The sequence below is a fragment of the Corythoichthys intestinalis genome, chromosome 3, assembly GCF_030265065.1.
Source record: "Corythoichthys intestinalis isolate RoL2023-P3 chromosome 3, ASM3026506v1, whole genome shotgun sequence".
Taxonomy (NCBI): domain Eukaryota; kingdom Metazoa; phylum Chordata; class Actinopteri; order Syngnathiformes; family Syngnathidae; genus Corythoichthys; species Corythoichthys intestinalis.
This window is the reverse complement of record NC_080397.1, coordinates 50,360,278-50,378,411: the sequence shown is the minus strand read 5'-3', so window position 1 is coordinate 50,378,411 and position 18,134 is coordinate 50,360,278. Positions and strand designations below refer to the sequence as shown.

At 37.4% G+C, this 18,134-nt stretch overlaps 1 protein-coding gene and 1 long non-coding RNA gene across 2 annotated transcripts in view; one reads left to right on the top strand and one right to left on the bottom strand.

Annotated features, from left to right (window-relative positions):
• The window catches only part of ntrk2a (neurotrophic tyrosine kinase, receptor, type 2a), a 281,961-nt gene that overhangs the window by 48,598 nt on the left and 215,229 nt on the right, over positions 1 to 18,134 (bottom strand). The gene's annotated exons all lie outside the window — the stretch shown is intronic.
• On the top strand, positions 300 to 8,268 carry LOC130912799 (uncharacterized). The gene is made up of 3 exons (XR_009062644.1): positions 300 to 406; positions 7,099 to 7,275; positions 7,596 to 8,268. It is a non-coding gene; the product is annotated as an uncharacterized LOC130912799 (long non-coding RNA).

Below are 18,134 nucleotides of genomic sequence, written 5' to 3'. Positions count from 1 at the left end.
TAACCAATGGTTTCTCTACAATTATAAATATGGATTGACTTTTACAGGCCATGTCATTATTGATGAGACTACTTAAAGAAATGGTGATTTTTCCAAAAAAGTCTATTAATGGGTCTATCGTATTCGTCGTCGAATACTCTATAAGAAAACCATTGGCAGTGAATCAAATACTTGTTCTCCCCACTGTATCTTGCATTTTATTAGCAATTTTAATACTCCTGTTAGAAAGATTCCATGGGTATGCGTTTGTTCCCATAGCAACCAGGCAGTGAGTTCCTGTTATTGTCCTACGTCATGCGCGCTCCATATTCTGGGACCGAGAATAGGCGCAAGGTGCGCATTTCGAGCAGAGGATGGCCACCTGTTAGAAGAAGTACTAATCTGTGCGTCCATGAATGAATGTACAGTAAGTATTTCCTCTTCATGCCATAAAGTTCCTATGATAAGTTAGAGCCGGTATCAGCGCGACCGTTTCGTGTTTTTACTGTTACACCGGCTGGTTGCTCCCGCTCATGCTCGCTGCATCGAGGAGAGCGTTGTTTACATTATATTCGCGTTGCACATTTGTGTTATAAGCAATGTCTTAGTTTAGCATCTTAAAATGATTTTGTAGATCCATATGAGTGTAAAGTGCTTAGTTTTCGCCACTTTTATGGCCAAGACGACTGCACGTGCACGCCGCGTGCTTCCTCGTTGTGCGCGCTCGCGCCCCCCCACCTTTGTGTCATTATAACATTACGAGTCATGTATGTGTGTTATTGACTGCTTTACAGTCAATTAGCATTGTTTATTGCATCAGCACTAATATGATGTAATTTTCTTTTCTTTCAGAACCACACATATACCAACACATTCCATTGTTCTTCCACACACATACAAATACATCAACATCTTTCCACACATGCTCTCATCTGCTCATTGGGTGATTGTCATATCAAGTGCCGTTGCCTGTATAGACCCTACCCACCTACGTCACAAAACCACGTGCTCGCTGTATGGTTCCGCCCACTTGTCCGTCATTTTGACTCTGTATTGGCATTGTTTTCAATTGATGGCGGAATTTAAAATGCATTTCATGGAAGACCCGGTGCTTTCTGATGCCGCAAACTCACTGGATCTGTTGCATAAAAGGCGTTATGAGGAAAAGCTTCGTTCTATACAGTCGCCAGATCCATATTTGATGCCCAAATCGATGTTTTTCGACCCACTGTCTTCGCCCTGTCTGCCTGACATCTGCTACGCTGATATTTACAATTATCTTGTCCACACAAAATCAGCCTATTCCCACGAAAATTTGAAAAACTTCAAGAGCTTGGAGGCTTATAAATACTTCGTTGCTGGTTGGGTGAAACAGGTCCTCGTTCGGCAGGAATCTATCTTGTGCTTGGAAAGGTGAGTTACGAAATTTTCAATTCAAAATCTTTTGTTATTGCTAACATCCACTGTCAAGTCTAATGTATTTCATGTCGTTTGTCAATGGAGTTAAGGCTTTTAATGTTTATATGGTTTAGCGATAGCACTCTCACGACATACATACGTGTATGTTGTCGGCGATTAGCCTAGCAATGATCTTAATTGTGGTTATTTGTCAGCCCCGTAGACGAGGCCAGTTTCTTTCACTTGGTACCAGCTAAATATTATTCAAAAAAATAACGATGGTGGAAGAAAGGGAAGTCACAAACATCTTGAATTTGAAACTATGTCGTACTACGTCGTATGTTGTCGGCGATTAGCCTAGCAATGATCTTAATTGTGGTTATTTGTCAGCCCCGTAGACGAGGCCAGTTTCTTTCACTTGGTACCAGCTAAATATTATTCAAAAAAATAACGATGGTGGAAGAAAGGGAAGTCACAAACATCTTGAATTTGAAACTATGTCGTACTACGTCGTATGTTGTCGGCGATTAGCCTCGCAATGATCTTAATTGTGGTTATTTGTCAGCCCAAAACCCCCTAAGTATATCTTAAATGCATCTTACCGGATATAAAATGACTACAACATAGTCTGTGGTGATTTTTTGGTGCCCAGTTTTCACGTCGAATTGCAGCCGTCCATTTCGCTCTCCTCTTTGGATCCCTCGGAATACGGTAAAACTTCAAGTCTCTCCTTCCATCTTCTCTGTTAGTGCAACCAACAGCCACACACGCCTTCACCATTTTGATTATTAATGTTAAGGAGCAGAAAAACACGCCGTAAATAGGAGAAATGTACGTAGCCGTAACAGGTTAACACTATGTTTTGGCGGACAAGTGGGCGGTACCATTCAGGAGAGCGGAGCTGTGACGTCACGTGGGTAGGGTCTATATAGTTGTGCCTGTTGCCAAGTTGGATTAAAAGTGCCAAAGACCAACTCCACTCTCCGCTTCCTGTGTTCTAATCGACACCCCGAGGCGAATGAACTATAAAACATATTGAACCCAGAACCTCATACAGTCCAGTAGTCCAAATTAGAATCGATAAGGGAATCGATAAAGAATTGAATCGTTATGCAATATCGATAATGGAATCGGAATCGTAAAAATCTTATCAATTCCTATCCATAGTAGGAATGTATTACATTTACTTGATTAACTTTTTGAGAAGAATATACTAGTACTTCTAAGAGTAGTTTTACTAAGCCATGCTTTTACTTTTACAGTAATTTTGGGACAATAAGCCACTACTTTTCCATTCATTTTGAATCCTGCGGCTAATTTGTTGATTTATTTGGGTTAATAGGTCACACTTTATTTGACAGCAGCGTCATAAGACTGTCATAAGACTGTCATAATTATGACATGTCACTATCATGGGCATTAATGAATGCTTATGACAGATGTCATTAAGTGTCATCCAGCAAATTATGTCACTAACTTCATTTCGGTCCAGCTAGGATCTTTTACATCCATTCAAAAATGAGATAATTTGCCGGATAACACTAAATGACAGTGTCATGTCATAAATATAATTGTCTAATGACAGGCTTATAGCGACACTGTCAAATAAAGTGTTACCAAATACCGTAACTAGCAAATAATGAAACAACTGGAACAGTAACTGAAGAAATAAGTAACATAGAACATGAATTTTGATTGCTATGTACATCAGTAGCGCTGCAATGCATGCTACGAGGCATGTTGGACAACAACAGTGTTGACAGCAGGTGGCAGCGGAGGTTGAATGTCTCCCCCAAGGGAGCATTGATAGCCAAATTAAGCTTATTGAAGCAATGAAGCTTTTCTGCCAATTAGTTCAAAGCTTCATGGTTGTTCATTAGGTTTTATGACAGTTGTGTGATGCTGCTGTCAAATAAAGTGTCATTCATTCATTTTCCATGCCGCTTTTCCTCAAGAGGGTGCTGGACGTGCTGGAGCCTATCCCAACCGGTTAATATCTTTTGGTGTAACTATCCCATAATACAGTGACGACAGCTGCAGCTCATAGTCCAGTGCGGTTGATCTATGAACAAATGCCGTTTCCGTGCCAAATTTGGTGGTTGGCGGCTTATTGTGAGGTGCGCCTTATAGTGCGAAAATTATGGTAATTGAGTAGATTCATGAAGAAGAAACGTTACCTTTACTCCGCTACTTTGGGCTACACTAGAGCCGTTACATTTTTCCTCTTTATTCTACATATTGACTTCATTTTTGCCAGAGATGCCAACAGTAATAATCAAGATGACTCCATTATAACAATTAGACTCAAGCTTGCCGTTTTTCTATCACGTCAGCCTGTCCAATCACATGTCGTCTTTAAAGCACCGTAAAAAATTCAGCTGTATGTGCTAAGAAAAAAATACTATATTTAAAATTATATTAATCAAATGTTGTAAGAAATTACTCACAATATTAGTCATTACATTTTTTGGATGACTACCGTATTTTTTGGACTATAAGTCACAGTTATTTTCATGGTTTGGCTGGAGGTGCGACTTATACTCAGGAGCGACTTATGTGTGAAATTCTTAACACATTATGATATCATTTCACATGCTATTTTGGTGTTTTGGAGTGACACTGATGATTTGGTAAACTTGTTAGCATGTTCTTTATGCTATAGTTATCTGAATAACTCTTAGCTATGGCCACGTTCGCGTTTTGCCTTTGGAAATGTGTGTTCAATTGTATTGACTTTTTTTATTTGAAATGCATGCTTTTAGTTTGTGGCGCTTTCACGCCCAAGTGGGGGCGCACTCGCACTTGTTTACGCGAAGAAGAGCGCTCACACGCCACAAGAAGACTGACAGCTATGCAGCGTCTCTGAGCGAGTGGGCGAGAGAGAGAAACACGGCTGCGAACCTACGTTCATTGTTTAAAAATTGTAGTTGTAAAATATCTCTACAGAGGCAACGCCCTTTGTGTATCATCTTTTCTCTTGTTTTTGGGTGTTTTCCACCCGCAATCAGACACTTAGAACCAGTTGTGTGGTTGTTTGAATGATGTGCTAATGCTAGTAAACGCATGCTAACAGTTTGTGTCATTGCTGTGATAGCACCTAATTATCATTTATTTACGTTGATGCGAACCTGTTTGGTATCAAGGACGAAATTGATTCAGCAAATTATACGGACGTCCAGCATCATCATTTGGGAGTTTAGCTCGTAGTATAGCCAGGAACGAGCCGTAGCGTCCTGGTGAGGACAGTATATTCGCATTTCGTTGTTCATGCACTGTACACTGTACACTTATTCAGCAAGTTGTTCTCTATTGTGTTTTTATTACGCCTGTCAAAATTATCGCGTTAACGGGCGGTAATTAATTTTTTAAATTAATCACGTTGAAATATTTGACGCAATCAACGCACATGCCCCTCTCAAACAGATTAAAATGACAGTACAGTGTAATCTCCACTTGTTACTTGTTTTTTGGTGTTTGGCGCCCTCTGCTGGCACTTGGGTCCAATTGATTTTATGGGTTAGTACTATGAGTGAGCATGGTGTAATTATTGACAACAACAATGGCGAGCTACTAGTTTATTTTTTGATTGAAAATTTTACAAATTTTAATAAAACGAAAACATTAAGAGGGGTTTTGATTAGGGCTGTCAAACAATTAAAATTTTTAATCGAGTTAATTACAGCTTAAAAATTAATCGTAATTAATCGCAATTAATCGCAATTCAAACCATCTATAAAATATGCCATATTTTTCTGTAAATTATATATATATTCTGTAAAATAATTTGTTGGAACTGAAAGATAAGACACAAGATGGATATATACATTTAACATACGGTACATAAGGACTGTAGTGGGCATTTCACTCTACTGTCATTTAAATCCGTCTATGCTGTCCTCACTCCGAAGCGTCTACTTTTTCCAAAGCTATACAGCTAGTGAACGACGCCTTAATAATCAGACTTCTTCCTTTTTCATCTGATTTATTAATAAAATGGCCTCAAACCATTGTCCTCTTTAGACCGTAGTGAAACTACAAAAAAAAAAGTACACAAGCATTGCATTAGCAACAATGTTACCTTAGCACGCTATACAGGTTCACTAAACATAAACAAAAAGCGTCTCATACAAAAAATAGAACATTTCGCTTACTAACATAATATGTACATTCTTTACAACAACCATACTTACGGACAAATCTTGTCCAAGGACCATATAAGCACAACATTACAATGTAGGCGTCAGCCCGAGACGTCGTGCAGCCATATTGAACTGGCAAGAAAGCAATAAACCATGTCGCAAAGCGACCACAAGAGTTCGCTGTTAGACAGCACAAAAAACCTTGCTGTAAAACTTACCAAAAGGCAGAATACTTTCTGAGCGGGACATGTGCGTTAATTGCGTCAAATATTTTAACGTGATTAATTTAAAAAATTAATTACCGCGCGTTTACGCGATAATTTTGACAGCCCTAGTTTTGATATAAAATTTCTATAACTTGTACTAACATTTATCTTTTAAGAACTACAAGTCTTCTATCCATGGTTCGCTTTAAGAGAATGTTAATAATGTTAATGCCATCTTGTTGATTTATTGTTATAATAAACAAATACATTACTTATCTTTCCATTCCAACAATAATTTACAGAAAAACGTGGCATATTTTATAGATGGCTTGAATTGCGATTAATTACGATGAATTAATTTTTAAGCTGTAATTAACTCGATTAAAAATTTTAATCGTTTGACAGCCCTAGTTTTTACATTAAATTGCCTTTCAAGGTGACATATCTGTTCGATGTGTTGGATTTTATCAAGTAAATTTCCCACCAAAATGCGATTTATACTCCGGTGCGACTTATATGTTTTTTTTCTCATCGTTGGGTATTTTATGGCTGGTGCGACTTATACTCAGGTGCGACTTGTCGTCCGAAAAATACGGTATACATTTTGCTTAGTTGTGCTCATCACCGGACTTGATTAAGATGGATACTAGGACAACGTGGAGACTGTCATTTTGGTATAAGAACAAAAACTTTGAAATAGTAGACTTCAACAAGCAAAAGCAGACATTCCGTCTTTTTTCTTTGAAAGTGACTACATGGAAAGGATTCTTTAATTTCACGTTCCTTGGCGTACAAACTGGCCGGATCTGAAGCGCTCACACCAAAGTCATCATCAAAAAGGCACGAGAGTCTCTGAAACAACAACCTCGCACAGAAGCTGATTGTGTCCTTGTGTCAAAGGCAATGTTGGAAAGACAGATTTGCATTGTTTTGCTTTCTTTTTTATGTGTTCTGTAAAGCCCCTCGACAGTTTTATTAGTTTTCCAAGTACAAGAAAAACCTCAATATGGTAATTTATATAACTTGAGAATATAAAGTAAGAAACGCTGTCACGCTTCATCCTCACGATCAGAACCTCAAATTTACTGATACATTCCCAGCTTCCCTTGAATCCAATCTGTCATCGTCCCCATCAGCCAAGGTTACATAACACATGTTTGTAACGGAATGAAAACGACAACTCAAAGAGACACAGATAGGTATTGAAAATGATATGGGCTATGTATGCATCCTGCCTCCGAGCGGGAAAAATATATGCAATCGCTTTTGCCCTACATGAATAATAGATTGTCGTCCTACTGTAAATGAAATGCATATACATTCCTCCTTTAACAAAAAAAAAAAAAAACTAACGAAAGCTCCTGTTACACATATAGGTCCAGGGCACAAGGACAAATAGCAAAAAATAAAGCCCGAGTGGGACGGAAGAAAATGACATGATGACCTCGTGGCAGCTGGAATGCTGAGATACCAGAAAATGAGATGGACCGTAACCCCGCCCCAGTCTTTTATCAACCAATCAAGCCTTGCTGCAGACCATTAAGGGCTGTAAGGTGAGCCATCATGACAATGGAGAATATTACACTGCAAAACTTGGAAATATAATATTAAGCATATATGAGAAATTTGGGAGTGGAGTTAAATGTCCTCTTACAAAACAGCTGTTCAAAGTCTGGACATTTGTAGTCCACTGCTTGTTATTTTATTGGTCGTACACTGTGAAGTAAATAGTAATTCTACCCGTATTTACTGTTTGACTTTTTGTATTACTCTAACACACCCAATATAAAATAAATAGCATTTAAATCATAATTTAAGAATAGAAGTAGAATATATTTGAAGTATGAGTGGTTGGAGTGATTGGAATTTGCAGTGCCAAGGCGACAGGCCGATGAGGGAGATTAGAACTACAGGAGGCTGACTACAAAAGCCGACATGGGAATCGTGCCGACTGGGAGATGCAACCTGCACGTCAAGTAGCTGACGGAGCGAAACAAGCAGGGGATGGCCAAGACATCTCAGCTACAAGCCCACGTCTGTAACACCAAATCCCACCATCAGCTCTTCTGGTAACCAACAATGGACAGTCCAGAACAATAGAAGGACATCCTCTCCTCCCACAAGGAAAATTCGATAACGGAGAAACCAGTTGGACACTCAGCACTCACATTGGGCAGAGGCTGGCAAAATCCTTAACCTATTGTTGCTCTGACAACAGTAACGTACGAACTCTCCTGCCCAATCCGCAACAGACAATAACCCTAAACAATGCCCAAACACACCCTTCTTCCGGACTACAGCCCGCCTCACAAAACCCTTCAAAAGACTGAATGTTTAGCTAATGACTGTCATTTTTCTAAGGAATATTTTGTTGAAGTGTTGACTGCTGACCCTGGATCCAGCCTTCCTCTTCATCTGGGTCTGTTTGCTGTTTTTGCCTTGCTGTCTGATTGCTGTCGACTTGGAATAAATTGTCAACTTGTGTTTCAAAGCCTTTTTCCAGCTTTTAAAATGGAGTCAGTACAAGGGATTAAAACTATGGTGAAAACGTGGAGTTTGGCCTTTTGACTGGTTTGTTGGTGTTGCGCTAGTGTGGTTCCGGCGGTTTGGCTGGTGTTATTCCGGTAATTTCGCTAAGAGGTCAAATTCCAACAACTGGTTATACTTAAGACATAATTTATTTGTGTGCCTCAATTCGAAAACTCAAAACCACATCGACTCACAACACACCGCTCTGCAGGTGATTTATTTTCCCTGCAATAGAATGATTACTTATTATGACTTTGAATTATAAATGAAAACACCAATTTCAACATCTCAAGAAAACATTATGTAAAAACGAATAGATGGTTTTCCTTATAGAAATTATTAAAGAATTGCCTTTTCTGATGATTATGGATCTGCGCAATTCATGAGTATCAAGTGAACAATTGAAATAAATGAATAATACATTTTCTAATCTACTTCACTGACATGCACCTGTATGCTTTATCTGGATTTGTTTGTTCAAATGAAGGGTTTCATTGTGCTGTCCAGTGGTGTAAAAATGCTAACCTTGAAGGTTCCACTCCAAGCTAAACACTATACAGTGGTCCCTTGACATATGAACACCTCAACATACTATCCTTATAAGATCCGACATAAAATTTGACTCGTCATTTGTCTCAGCATATGACGGCATGCTCGAAATACGATTATTTACGACAGTGTCGCAATTTCATTGTTTTCCTACAAGACAGCAGCATGCCTGAGTTTCTTGTGAGAGAAATCAACTCGGGTCCCAAGAAGGTCAGGCCTTGTCTACCCCAGCAGGGTGTTTTAAAACCGAGGCTCCTGTCCTCATATGTCCTGAAAAAATAATTACGTCTACACCAGCACATTTGTTGAACAAAAAAGCTTCCACAGCCACCGGCATTCATTCATTTTAAAGTACAATCATAGCAATGTGCGAAAAATAATTGTCCATAACACTGCCATTCTTTGCATGTATGAAGCTCCGCAAGAGTTTGTAAATAAATGCAAGCAAAAACCACCAGTCTAATAATTAGATCTAAACGATATAAACATCGGTGTCATGTGTGACGTAGGAACAAAGTTTGTCGCACTCAGTGACGTTTCAAACAGTTAAATCTTCGGTTATCAGTGTTCACATGATAGGGCCACAAACGCAGATATGGCACATCTTCACTTTGGACACAGTTTTTAACTCAATTGCTCCCAAAAACGTATAAATATGTTTGTTTTTAATTGTTTCAGAGTCCCAAAACGTATTTATACGTCTTTTACGTTTTTTTCAAGAGGCATCTCTAGGTTCTGATGCACCTAAACTGCAATGCACAATGCTCAAAACCCATTTTAAAGCAATAAAACTGGCCACTGGAGGGCAGTAGCGCATTTTGTAAGAACTCATCTCGGGCCAAGAAAGGAAGTGAAGAAAAATAGTCAGGAAACGGAAGTTGGAGCGATCTTGTGAAGACGCGTGAGAAAAAGGTGGAGAACGATCCGAAAAAAAAAGCAAACGGCACTGGAGAGAAAGAAAACGAAACCATCATCAAAGAAGGATTCAAAAAAATCTATCTTGATGAGACAGACGGTGATGGGTGAGAAGTTCACCCCGTCTCCCGAGACGACCACACAGGCGCAAGTTCCACACGCGTTCTGTGGAGCTCACGTTGCGTTACTCCTGAGCCCGAGGTTGAAACCAACGATGAAGATGATGAAAAAAGTGAGACCCATCTTGATCCGGACTCTTGAGATTACTGGGAGCCACCTCATTCAACCAGGAGCAGCCAAGAGCCTTCCCCGCTGTTATGTGCGCAAACAGTCCAAGTTCAATAGTTTAGTTATGTGCAGGGGCGGACTGGGACTAAAAAGCAGCCCTGGACTTTGACTCAGCCCAGCCCAAAAGAATCGCTGTACGAAGGGAAACACAGACCCTCTGGTGGGGTCCGGGGGCATGCCCCCAGGGAGAGTTTTTTTTTTTTATGTTTTAATGTAAAATGCATCAATTTCTTGCACTTTGAGAGAAAAATGAAGAAAATGTGTCTAGACTGTGACTGTCTGACTTGGGGCGCTCAAAGTACTGCAAGGCTGAACTGGAGTTGGATTCATCTTCTGCCCTAGCTTTATGATCAACCTGAATAAACAAATGAAAGAATTTATTTTTTAAAGCAAGTTTTATGTATCCAATTGATTATAATAACACCTATCCCCTGTGTCTATAAAATGACTTCATTGTTTATGCCATAATTAATCTTGCCACAAATAATAAATTTCAATGAAAATACAATAAACATTTCAAGACAAATCCTGTATACATAACCTTAATTGGAAAGTATTAACCAGAAAACAAAAAGATATATAAATGATTAAAAATATATATCATATCAATTTAACTACCTAAACTCCGAAGTAAAACCATTCATTTTAATTAATATGTGTTATATTTCTTCTGAATTAATATTGCTGCTGCGTGTGCATACGTTGTTTTACAGCTAAAATACTAGCCCTTTAGTTGCCATTTATTTCATTTAAATTGTAGCTACCTGGTGGATAACAATTGCCAATATCCCGAACAAGTAACCCTCTTCATTCTATCTTAGCCCGGTGGCAACTAGAAAGTCCGCCAAAGCTCTTATTGCTCTATCCTGCCCCTTCGTGGGCCACAGCAAGTCTTTCAGAGTCACAGCACCTTGCGGCAATGGCCCACTTCTTCGTTCTTCTCCTATCAGATTGGCGGTTAACAGCCAGGCGCATTGCTGCCACCTGTTGGATTAGGTGCGAACTGTAGATAATCATAGAGGATAGGGGTTAAAAACTGATATGTGTGTAAATAAATTGTTACTTTGCGATCAAAAGCTCTATTTGTCTTTTTATTCGTGTTATTTTGGAGAACGAAAACATTATTCAGATGTTTGGCATGTCACAAAAGCGAAAAATAGCTTTGTTAAAGTCAAAGTGAAATGTATGCTTTTACAAAAAGCTCAATTTCTCTGTCTTTTCATCAGAAATTGGAAAATTGCTCAAACTAAGTTATTTTCTAATGCTGATTTCTAAAGAATGGAAAAAGATATGAACTAACTTTTTTTCTGCTGAAAGAAGAGAGTCTAGTCTTTCTTTTGGTGGGTTCTATGTTTATATAGCAATAGAATAGAATTTTCTGTGGGCCTTACAAAATCAGTCAAAATCCCGTAAAACGGCCGGGAGCTAAGGGGGTTGCTCCGGTGAAAATGGCTGGGAGTGAATGAGTTAAGAACCCTCGTTTTAATGTGCGTGTAGATGATAGGCCAAACCGTAGAAAAACGTATTCTTTTTGCCAAATACCCTGCTACGTGTAGATATGGCCTTAGTGTGGTTGGTGAAAAGAGGACAAAAGTGACGCTTACCATTTATATGAAGATGTAAATGTTAGAACAATATGAGCGTGGTGTGCGGGTCAGTGAACTGGTTCGGAATATGTCTATGAACTGGACGGTCCTCTTCCGACCTCCGTTCGCCAGTCTTTATAAGTTAAGGTGACAATTATTATTGTTGTAACATCGGCAAGGAAGTCGTCAGCTTAATCAGGGTTTTAATCATTTATTGCAGAATTTGTGCAACACAACACGGCTAAAGTCCGTCGTAGCAAACGCCAACAACAACAGAACATGACAAGAAGTAGGTAAAAGCATCACACTCTAAAGCACCTCTCTCTCAATTTTGTCAGTCATACGGTGTTTTCGGGAACAGCATGCAAAACACAACCGCCACATTAGAACGCAGTTCAGTACATTATTGATATTTTTCTGATTTGTATTCATAATTTATTTGTTTTGCTACGTGTAATAGCTATTTGTAATTGTACCTGCAGTATTTATTAAGGATTTAATGTAGGTTTTTGGGCTGTGGGAGGAATTACCGTAAATTTCGAACTATAAGCCGCTACTTTTTTTTCTTCATCTTGAATCCTGCGGCTTATAGTCCAGTGCGGCTTTTTCGTCAATTCATTTGGGTAACTAGGTAACACATCCTAGCATAGCACAGCATCCTAGCATAACCTCCTAGCATGCAATGCAGAGCTACAGGTGTAAATAGCAATCAAAAATTTTGTTCTGTGCTAATTATTTAATGAATGCTTATAAAAAAATGTAATTTATGACAAATGATCTCATTTTTGAATGTATATAAAAGATCCGAGCTGGAGATAAATGGAGTTAGAGACATAATTTGCCGGGTGATACGTAATGACATCTGTCATAAGCATTGAGTAATGCCCATGATAGTGTCATGTCATAATTATGACGGTCTTATATCTCTGTTGACAAATTAGGTGTTACCAAATACCATAACTAGCAAATAATGAAACAACTGGAACAGTAACTGAAGAAATAATTAGCACAGAACATGAATTTTGATTGTTATTTACTGTTGATAGGAGGTGGCAGCAGAGGTTGACTGTTTTCCCCAAGGGAGCAGTCATAGCCAAATGAAGCTTCTTGAAGCAATGAATTCTTTGCAGCCAATTGGTTTGAAGCTTCATGGTGGTTCATCTGGTCTTGTGACAGTTGTATAATGCCGCTGTCAAATAAAGTGTTACCGGTTAATATGTTGGTGTAAATATCCCATAATTCAGTGAGGACAGCTGTGGCTTATAGTCAGGTGCGGCATATCTATGAACAAATGCCGTTTTCGTGTCACATTTGGTGGGTAGCGGCTTATAGTCAGGTGAGCCTTACAGTGCAAAAATTACTGTAATCGAATTATAATGTATTCTTATGGAAAAATCTTGCTTGACATATGACCAATTCGACTTACAAACCAGGTCCTGGAAGGAATTAACTTCATATGTACCGGTACCACTGTACTGGGGTTAACTCTGTTTTATTTATACAGCACAACACTAAATCTATTCATGTAATAACACACTTTCTGTTTTTCCAATTGCGGTCATCTGGTTTCTTAATTAATAAGCAAAATGAGCTCACGTTTCATTATGAAGAATGTTCAACAGCAACTCGGAAACCACTAATGTGTCCTGCGTTAAGTGCATAAAACATTCATGAACGTGTAAAACATGATTTATTTAATAGTGTGGCATTGAGGGCTGGATTTTTGTGTTTTTTTTTTTCCAATGGTGCTTCGGTCCAATGAGGTCAAAGCAGTCAAGCAGTGAAAAGAGAAATGTGGGATATAAAAATCAGTATGAAATTTCATTATTAATTTTTTTTTTAATTTGCAAAAAAAAAAAATGCTGCTCCGTCTGGGTGCTCCCACTGATATGACAATGGTGCGAAATGAGAAGTGGAATAAGTCATTACTGCATGTACACAATAACGCGAGTGCGGGACAGTGCTAAGTTACAGCTGAGACTATGCGGTGTGACAACAATCAAGTGTGATGAGTCCCTGAATGCATCATCTTTGCCGCCACACTCTGGATACAGTGAATACGCTGGAAGTCATGCATACTACAAAAAAAAGCAAAAAAAAAAAAAAAAAAAAAAAAAGCAATCAGTATCCTTGGGCTGGGGTGAATATAGCGATTCAAATTTACATTTGTTGAAGGAAGCATTATTGAAAGTGTTCATGATTGATGAGCTACAGATCGGTAAGCATGTGTGCATGTATCTGCATGTTGCGAAAAGTGACTGTGATAGATGGCACCTCACCGTATATAATACAGTATGAGTCAAACTCACCGGCGTTATGGGACAGGAACTGATTGATAGCTAAGCCTGAAGCTTAAGATCATTAAGCTCTGCTGAGCTGCACATGTTATTGTGATGTGTTCAACATGTTTCTCTAGTGTAGCATACATGACAAAATGGGCGTGTAATCATGTATTCATGTAGTAGTGTTTATTAAATGGAACATGCATCACAAATGGAAAGATTATGCATTACATGCCAATGTTAAGCTTTATCATGAATGATAAATGGAGTTTAATTGACAATGGCAATAGAGATTTTAACATTAGATGGCATATTCCAAACTTACGATTTACAAGTTCACCTACTCCACTTTCTGCGGAGCTTTTTCCCCTTAATTTGTTGAAAAAAGTACCTTTTTTATATACCACTTTCAAAGCAGCCTACAAGATGGCACTTTACCCTGTCTAAATAGGAAAATAGTAAAGCTTTGCCTTGCTCTTATGGGCTTAGGTCTGCTTAATAAATGGGTAATTCACGGGGTAATTTTGTAAGGTACGTACCGGTAATTCAGTAATGTGAGATGAGTTTAAGATGAACTGTTTTTAAGTAGTTTTGGGCCTAACGTTTGTGGCATATTTATGGTTTAAATATATGGTACTATATATAACAGGTGTCTAAAAAGGTAAGCCCACAAAGTTTACAACACGATTGAATTCATATGCTGGACACCTCTCCTGTGGTATCATGTTGGAGATTAGTTTTGTGCTAAGAATGAATACGTAACAACGTCAGTCAGTTACTTAACAAATACAAACATTTTTGGCTTTTGACTGTATTCCGCCACTACAGAGGCTCAAGAGGCTACGGGCAAAGAATGAAAAAAATGTCCTTATTGTTGATTTAAGTGGCCATACAGAGTGCGAAGAAATGGTTATTGAACACGTAACAAAAAAAACAAACAAACAAAAAAAAACAAACAAAAAAAAAAGAATCTAAAATATGTTATATACTGTTATCAGTGTTGTTAATATTCCAAAAAGTAATTGAGTTAGGAACTCAGTTTCCTCAATGTAAGAGTAATTAGTTACTCAGCAAAGTACACATTATTAAACTATACATTCTTTAACATCGTTCACATCAAATATGTGTATATTAACTGATTGAATTGAACTGATTTTTTTCATGGCCCAAAAACAACAATATATATATATATATATATATATATATATATATATATATATATATATATATATATATATATATATATATATATTAGGGCTGTCAAACGATTAAAAATTTTAATCGAGTTAATTACAGCTTAAAAATTAATTAATCGTAATTAATCGCAATTCAAACCATCTCTAAAATATGCCATATTTTTCAGTAAATTATTGTTGGAATTGAAAGATAAGACACACGACGGATATATACATACAACATACTGTAAATAAGTACTGTATTTTTTTATTGTAACAATAAATCCACAAATGGCATTAACATTCTTTCTGTTAAAGTGATCCACGGATAGAAAGACTTGTAGTTCTTAAACGATAAATGTTATAGTTACAAGTTATAGTAATTTTATATTAAAACCCCACTTCATGTTTTCGTTTTAATAAAATTTGTAAAATTTTCAATCAAAGGTACAGTTAATATAATAATAATAAGAATAAAAATAACAATAATAAAGATAGAGTGACCAAAGTCTAAGTTTTACGTGTATTTTGCGTAGCTATTTTGATATGGAATGCCAGTTCATTTTGCATTGTTGTTTAACTGTGTCAGAATAGGGCCTCATTACTATATACTGAAGTGCTTTTCTTTTTGTGAACATTATTTTTTTTGGGAGAGATAGGAATATTATTTTTGTTGTGCTTTCACTAAACGATACTGACAGTGGGGAGAACAAGTATTTGATACACTGCCAATGGGAAAACCCATTGGCAGTGTTTGTTGTGAAGGAGTTGCCAATAAACAGCGCGGTCCAAAGAACGCCTGTGTCCACTCGCCTCTACTGTATAACATATATCTGTACATATCTTACCCAAAATACAACAAGAGACACATAATTGCCACTAAAAGAAAAAAATATGTGTGGAGCACAAATAGCAATTTGCATTGCATTGTGAATACAGCATAAACGTCTCACAACTACTAATTCTCCCACGTTTAGAAGAAATAACATGAGTATGGAACGGCGCTGCCCCCAAGCGGCCGGTGGCATTCTCTTCACTCTTAATGTCCATAAACGGCCTCATTGTAATCTGTCTGAGGCAATATGCGAGATGGTCATTCACCCAAGCGCCAGCAGAGAGCGGCAAAACTCCATAACAACAAGTGAGCGTTTCAGTGTACTGCCATTTAAATCTATCTGAGCGGGACATCTGCGTTAATTGCGTCAAATATTTTAACGTGATTAATTAAAAAACTTAATTAACGCCCGTTAATGCGATAATTTTGACAGCCCTAATATATATATATATATATATATATATATATATATATATATATATACACACATACACACATACATACATACATACATACATACATTCGGGCTGTCAAATGATTAAAATTTAAGAGTTAATCGGAGCTCAAAAATTAATTAATCGTAATTAATCGTAATTCATACCATCTCGAAAATATGCCATATTTTTCTGTAAATTATTGTTGAAATGGAATGATAAGGCACAAGACAGACATAAACATTCAACAAAGTGTACATAAGTAATGTATTTTTTTATTAAAACAATATATCCACAAGATGGCATTAACATTATTAACATTCTTTCTGTTAAAGTGATCCACGAATAGAATGACGTGTCGTTCTTAAAAGATAAATTTGAGTACAATTTATAGTAATAATATATTTAAACCCCTCTTAATGTTTCCGTTTTAATAAAATTTGTAAAATTTCCAATCAATAAATAAACTAACAGCTAGCCATTGTTGACGTCGCCGATCGGTGACATCACATCGGGCTCCCTGCCGTTCTTCCACAGTGTCTTTAAGTACGTAAGATCGTGATTGAAATACACCACAAGGTGTCAATAGTGAGGTTTAAATTAATTAAAGATCTAGCCAAGGCAAAGTTTCAGTAAGTTTTATGTGTATTTTGCATAGCTATTTTGATTGGGAATGCAAGTTCTTTTTGCATTGAGCGCTTTTCTTTTTGTGAATATTATTTTTTTTGAACGATAGGAATATTATTTTTGTTGTGCTTTCACTAAATGATACTGTAGTTACTTAACTGTTCCGCCTAAATGTATGATGGGAAGTTGGGCAACCATGACTGTCAGTGGTGGCTGCAAATGGTATACAGTATGTTCTGCGTTGTGTTCAATTAGGTGTGTTAAGAAAAAGAATGTCTCCTGCTCCGCCTAAATGCACGATGGGAAGTTGGGCAACCATGACTGTTAGTAGTAGCTGCCAAAGGTTAAGCCAATAAAAGGCGTGGTCAAATAAACGCCTGTGTCCACACGCATTTCTCTACCTTTTCGCTCTCAATGTGCTAAAACTGTGACATTGTAAAGTGAGGCAACGCATGAACGGGTCATTCTGCGCGTGCGTTAATTTTGTCAAATATTTTAACATAATTTAAAAAAAAAAAAAAAAATTACCGCCCGTTAAAGTGATAAATTTGACAGCCCTAATATTCAGTATATATATGTGTAACGGTATACAAACTAAAATGCTGTGAAAAAAAAAGCCTTTTTGTTTTTTCGTGTTGTACTGAACCCACACCATGATCTCCGTATCAAGGTACGTACTGAACCGTGACTTGTGTGCATCGTCACACCCCTAATATATATGCATATATTTTTCAATGTTCAATTTCCTGATTATTTTTCAATGTTCAATTTCCTGTCCTCGATCTAGTTATTTTGATTGAAAAACACCACATAAGGTTCATGGATAAGTCATTCAAGAAATTCAAGGACAAGTGTCGTATTAGCCCGAATATAAGACGGCCCTGCTTATAAGACGACCCCCTCTTTTTCAAGACTCAAGTTTGAAAAAAGACTTTTTGAACACCAAATTAATTTTTATACAGAAAATAATTACAGTACATCTGAAGCAAATGATTATAACAATATATTTGAGAGAAAAAGCATGTTATTTTGCCTCATTCAAATCTTAATACCTGAACATTTAAATATGTAAACTAAAGTGCAATCTCATTCGTAAATGAATGGCTTCTGGTTTTTGAAATGTAAATAAACCAATCTATTGTGATAAAACAACAAAATTGCAATAACTGCATTATCCATCAAAGTGAGGTCT